This window comes from Eretmochelys imbricata, chromosome 14, assembly GCF_965152235.1.
Source record: "Eretmochelys imbricata isolate rEreImb1 chromosome 14, rEreImb1.hap1, whole genome shotgun sequence".
NCBI lineage: Eukaryota > Metazoa > Chordata > Testudines > Cheloniidae > Eretmochelys > Eretmochelys imbricata.
In genome coordinates this window covers 48,564,402-48,570,528 of record NC_135585.1, presented here as the reverse complement: position 1 = coordinate 48,570,528, position 6,127 = coordinate 48,564,402, and the positions used below count along the sequence as shown (strand labels likewise).

The 6,127-nt window shown below is 47.4% G+C and overlaps 1 pseudogene; it reads left to right on the top strand.

Annotated features, from left to right (window-relative positions):
- The first annotated feature begins 865 nt into the window (after positions 1-865).
- On the top strand, positions 866-6,127 carry LOC144274131 (zinc finger protein RFP-like; annotated as a pseudogene).

The following is a 6,127-nucleotide window of genomic DNA, read 5'->3' as shown; positions in this document are numbered from 1 at the left end:
GAAGGAGGGGGAGGAGTTGAAGAGGCTGAAGGAGAGCTACTGGGGTGATATTTAAAAGTTTTTCTCTGCAAGGAAGAGAGCTAGAAACATCCTTTGTTTAGAAAACAGAAGCCGAACGCCTCACCTCATCACCTGCATCCAGGAGGTGGGGATTCAACAAACACAACAAATATTGCAAGACTCATGATAAAATCATGAAAGTTGGTGACGCTGCAGCCCCTTTACGCTGAGCCAGAGCAGCCCTTATTGTAAATGAGAATCAGGTCTTGAAAACATGGATTTCAGCTTAACCAAGCTTTTAGCCTGTGAGTTTAATATCACTGGGGTGGAAGGATTAGCTTTTTACTGATATAGCTGTATACACACAAACCAATGGCAAAATATTTCAATTGATAATAAATGAAAATTACAGATATGGAAATTAAGGACAACGCTGCTTGAAAACTTATTCAGGTTTGATTTAAGGAGAGTTACTTTGCATATTTTGACAGGGGATGTTGACAGTCTGTGTTTTCATGGTTATAAAGCCCTCACTTTTTGAATCTCAGTGTCTACTGTCATTAAAGAATTCTTGACTGACCCACTATTGTCGTATCCCCCCATAATTTCCCACAAGTGAAAATTTAAGTTGATAAAAATTGGGGGGGAAATGCTGAGACCCAGATTTTTGTGCAACTGTGAAAATGTAACTTAATAAATATTGAAAAAATACTGTAAAATATATATACATAATTCTTTCAAGCCTAAATATCGCTCCAGACACACAGCCCCTGCTCATGCAAGCTCTTTATGACAGGGGGATCCTGGGTATATTTCTGAGCTCAGGAAAGTGAAGCCAACCCTGTTACACTGCCCAGAGGGAACCATGGCCTCAGAGAACCCTGTGGAATGTCTCCAGGATGAAGTTGCTTGTCCCATTTGTCTGGAGTATTTTAAGGACCCAGTGATTATAGACTGGGCACAATTTCTGCCCAGCCTACATCAGCCAGTGCTGGGAGGGATCCAATACAGCCGCCTCTTGCTCTCAGTGCAGAGAAACTGTGCAACAGAGAAACCTCAGGCCCAACAAGCAGCTGGCAAACATGGTAGAAATCGCCAAGCGGCTGAGTTTCCAGGCAGCAAAGGGAGCAGGAGGTGGTGGGGTGTGTGGGGAACACCAGGAGGCTCTGAAACTGTTCTGTGAAGAGGATCAAACCCCCATCTGTGTGGTGTGTGACAGATCCCAGGCTCACCGCGCTCCTAAGGTGTTTCCCATGGAGGAGGCTGCCCAGGAGTCCTGTCAAGTTGCTGTGAAGTTTAATGGGCAATAACTTTAGATTTTAATGACAGGTTAATTTTTTTCAAAAAAAAAAAAAGTCTTTAAAGATACCTGACATGGGAAACCTTTAACTGAGAAGTTGAATCCTTGTGAAACCCAACTTCCACTGGTGAAACAAGGGAACTTTTTACAGAACAGAAGCTGTTCAATGATCAGTGCAGCTTAAAACACAAGAGCTGCAGGCCTGTCTATATTTGCGAGTTGGGAGTTTGCCCTAACACTTAGTCCCGCTCTGTCACACCAGTGCAGTCCCCAGGGCTTCAGAGCTGAAATTCAACTGGGAGTTGGGCTCCTTGGAGAATCCCAGCTCATATTTGGAGCCCGGTTGGTTTCTGGGATTAGTATCACTTCTGTAATCTGAAAACCACCTTAATTGATTCACCACCATGTGACTCCAGTTTCCTGTTATGTGCTATGCTACTAATTAGTGAATGAATAAATACCAGTCAAACTCAGATAATTGAGGTCTCTCTCTAATCTATAAAATGACTGAATTGGAAACAAGTTGGAATATGACACTCTCTCTATTTCCGTTGTTCGGTTTCATTCCCTTGGTGCCCCGATGTCATAAATCCATTAGGACAAACAGTCACCTTGGGTTTGGGTGGAAAAACATCCCCCTACCCACCCTTCTGAACCCTCAGAATGAAACCTCCCAAATAATTTCTCTTTCTACAGGAAAAAATTCAGTACGTTTCTCCATGATCCTAGATTTTCTGTGTTAGGTTCATGTGCAGAATCTAAGCTCTTGTGTCAGTGAATGAGTTAATTTCTAGCCCTTGTGACTTTCCCTGTCTGCGTCATTTCTTGGGTTGGTGAATTCTTTGATTTCTTTTTTCCCTTGGAACTTCTGTCAGTGTAATGCTGAGTCCTGCCTCCTGCTGCTCTGGATCTCCATTCTCAGAGGCCATTGATAACACAACGTCCTAAGCACGTCAGACATGGAAACATCCCTTTCCAGATACATTGGGGAGAAATGAAAGAGGTGTAAGAGAATCCTCTCCCAAGTAACCACAGGGTAGAATCAAGTGTCAGAAATCTCAGGTTTGCAAAGAAATTCTCCCTCCTGCACACTCAGCACTCCATAAAAGACCCCAGGCTGCTTCCTTGTCCCTGACCAGCCCTTTCCCTGTTGCTTTACAGAAACAGATACAAGAGGAGAGGCAGAAAATTGTTTCTGAATTTCAGCAACTGAGGCAGTTCCTGGAGCAACAAGAGTGACTCCTGCTGGCCCGGCTGGAAAAGCTGGACAAGGAGATAGTGAAGATACAGAAAGAAAATGACACCATACTCTCGGATGAGATTTCCCGTCTCAGTGAGCTGATGAGTGAGCTGGAGGGGAAGTATCAGAAGCCAGCAAGTGAATTCCTGCAGGTGAGACTGAGTTAGAAACATTGGAGATCCCCACACAGGGAAGGGAGGACTTCAGAATCATAAGCACGGGGGTCCAGCAGTCAGAGATCTCACTGTAACTTGGCGTGTACATTGCTGACATGTGAATGACAACTGGTCATTGCAGAATTAAAGACACAGAGATATGCGAGAAGGGAAAGCCCCATTAGCTCAGGGAATCCATGGCCTCTGTTCCCTATATTTGCAAAATCCCTTCCCTGGGAACCACTGCCTCTGTCAAGTGGGACTGACATTCTCTCTCTCTCTCTCTCTCTCTTCTCTAGGATGTCAGATGCACCTTGAGCAGGTACATGGCTCTCTCTCACTCCCCCTCACACTTCACAATGCTGGGAAAGAGCTTGGTGATGGTGATGGTGGTGGTGATGATGATGTTAGCACCGCATCTCCCAAGGGCTCTACAGCAAAATGTGTAGGGAAGGTCACATTTTGGATACAAATCTTTCTGATCTGTTTAATCCTGAGGTTCTCACCATATTACAGAAGACTCTGGAATTCTCCATTCAGTGGGAAAGACTGACCCAGTATTTCCTAGAGATGTCACATCGCTCGGGGAGTGGCTGCCTCAAGATTGTGGGGATGGAATATGGGCCTATCATTGCTGGGGTACTGGACACCATTCAGCCCAGGGCAGCAGCGATCAAGAGTCTTTCCCACGTGAGGGCTGTTTGAAGCCCTGTGTGGAATGAGCTGGGGAGTGGGGAGCTAGTGTCTCAATCTAGTTCCTAGAGGACAGATTTCTACAACACTTCACCTGGGAACCTCCTGTCCCTCAGAGCATGGAGGCCAAGGAGTGAATTGGCCACGGAGACTCAATTGCCTCCTTTTATCCCCAGAGCTGGTCTCTCCAGGACAGAGTTGAAGAATATTAATGAGACCTTTGGGGGAAGATTTCACGACCACAGCCTGTGCTCCACCTGCTCTGACTCCAGGCCCATTAGAGCAGCAGCTTTCACTAACAACAAATTATAACGTGTCACTAAATGAAATGTACAAACGTGAAGTTTTCTCTCCAGGTGGGAGAAGGGGAAGTTCCAGCAGCCAGTGGAGATTTCTCCTGAACTAGAAGCGAGACTCAACAATTTCTCCCAGAAAACTGTTGCCCTAATGGAGATTCTGAGGAAATGCAAAGGTGCTGAGAAGGGATCTAGGTGGGGAAAGTGGGATGAGCCCCTGAGACTGTGGGAGGGGATGGGCTCTGGCCACGGGGGTCATATCTATTGAATGACAGGAAAGCAATTGAGCTGGTGTAACAGGTGCCCAGGTGTCAGGATGTCTCACATTCATTCATGAGTTAACAAAGGTCACAACATTGAGGCCCAAATTTAGCAAAATGGCCTAATTTTGAGTCCCTGATTTTCTCTCCCAACTGGCAAAGCCCGTGGGGGTCACAGACACAGGGATGCTACTCTGGCTGCATCTCAGGACTTGCCTTGCCTGTGCCAAGGTCTGCACGGGCCTCTGGAGCCACTGACTGGGGGAGTCGCAAACTGCCCGCTCTATTTCTCTGCCAATTAGGGTGAATTTGGCCCATTGAGCCAACACTCTCCCAGCTCCAATCTCAACACTTATTAAACAATTTTATTATTCTTTGGAGGACGAGGGCCCCATTGTGCTGAGCTCTGTAGAGATGCTGAGTGAATAAACCCAAGGGACCTACAACTACGAGCCCTGAGCCTGCAAACTCTTAACATCCCATTAATGTCAAAGGGACCAAATTTCAGAGTAACAGCCGTGTTAGTCTGTATTTGCAAAAAGAAAAGGAGTACTTGTGGCACCTTAGCGACTAACCAATTTATTTGAGCATAAGCTTTCGTTAGTACAGCTCACTTCATCGGATGCAACAAAGGGACCAAAGTCTGCTAAAGTCTTTTCAGGATCTGGGTCTCCGGTCTGAGAAAAGGCAATAGGCGAATGAGACAAACCAGCTGGAGTCTGGAGGTTGGGAGGGGCTGATGAGAGGAAAGGAAATCTCTCTGACAGATTGTATCTCCTAGGGTGGTTGTGAGACCTAATGGCTGTTGCTTTCATTGCTGTGAGATGCCTGAATGAGAGAGGTAAAAGAAGGTTTCAGATTTGTTTCTATTTATATTAAAGATCTGAGTGTGTCCCTGTCCCTCTCTGTTTCTCTGTCAAAATTCAAACCAAGTTAGGTCAGTTAAGAGTGGGGATATTGTTACAAACATGAAAGCAAGAAATCTCGCCTCTTTTCGCCTTTCCCCCTCCAGACACTCTGCCATTTGCACTGGGGACAAAAAGAGGGGAAACCCTAGGAGCACAAAGACAGGGTGAGGTTGCAGGTGGAAACGGTCTTTAAATTATAAGAAAATTCCCATGAAAACACATTGCACCTAAAGTTACCAACCAAACCAACACCAGTCATGACACACCCAGCACTACAATGAAGCCATGAAATCCAGAGGAGATCCCGAGCTGAAGTCACACAAAAGATCCTGACACCAACCTTAGTGCTGAGTTCATGCCTATGCTGATGAACAGAAACACTCTCCCTGAGCAGCATCCAAACACCCTTAACTCTGACCATGGGGTTCTCATGGACATTCACAGAACCTTTAATACTAAATTGAAAGCTCTCTGCCCTGAGGGCTGACACATCCCCCTCCTTTACCCCAGTTTCTCTGCTGCTGGGAATGGAGAAGGCCCAGCAGGGGAAGCTGGGAGCTGAAGCTTCTTCAGGCAAATGAGAAACAGAGTGGGGAACTCCAGTGACATCTCTGCTCAGTCTCGGGTGCCCAGCACAGAGGCAGCTCCCTGGAATCCAGGCCCGTCCCAGCCAGAACAGGGCTGCTGGGGAGAGTGAAAAATGGTCCCAGCCTCCCCCAGGGCTGAGCTCTGCCACAAATGCTCTGATTCTCTCTCCCCCACAGCGAATGTGACTCTGGATCCAGACACGGCTCATCCCAACCTTGTGCTGTCTGAGGATTTGAAAAGTGGGAAGTGGGAAGAAATGCAGCAGCATCTGCCCGACAACCCTGAGAGATTTCACACTGAGCCCTCTATGCTGGGCTGTGAGGGATTCATCTCGGGGAGACATTGCTGGGAGGTGGAGGTGGGGGATGAGGGATCCTGGGTTGTGGGGTTGGCCAGAGAGTCTGTGAGGAGGAAGGGAGAGATATGCCCCAAATAGGGGATCTGGGCTGTGGGGTATGCGCTGGATCAGTTCTGGGCTCTCACCTCCCCTGTGACCACTCTGCCCCTGAGTTGGGTCCCCAGCAGGATCCGGGTTTGTCTGGACTGTGACCGGGGGCAGGTGACATTTATTGATGCTGGTGACGAGGCCCCGATCTTCACTTTCCTGCCGGGCTCCGTCCCTGGGGCGAGAATCTGACCCTGTCTCTGGGTGGTGGGGGTAATTCCCGGCTCAGACTGTGTCCCTGA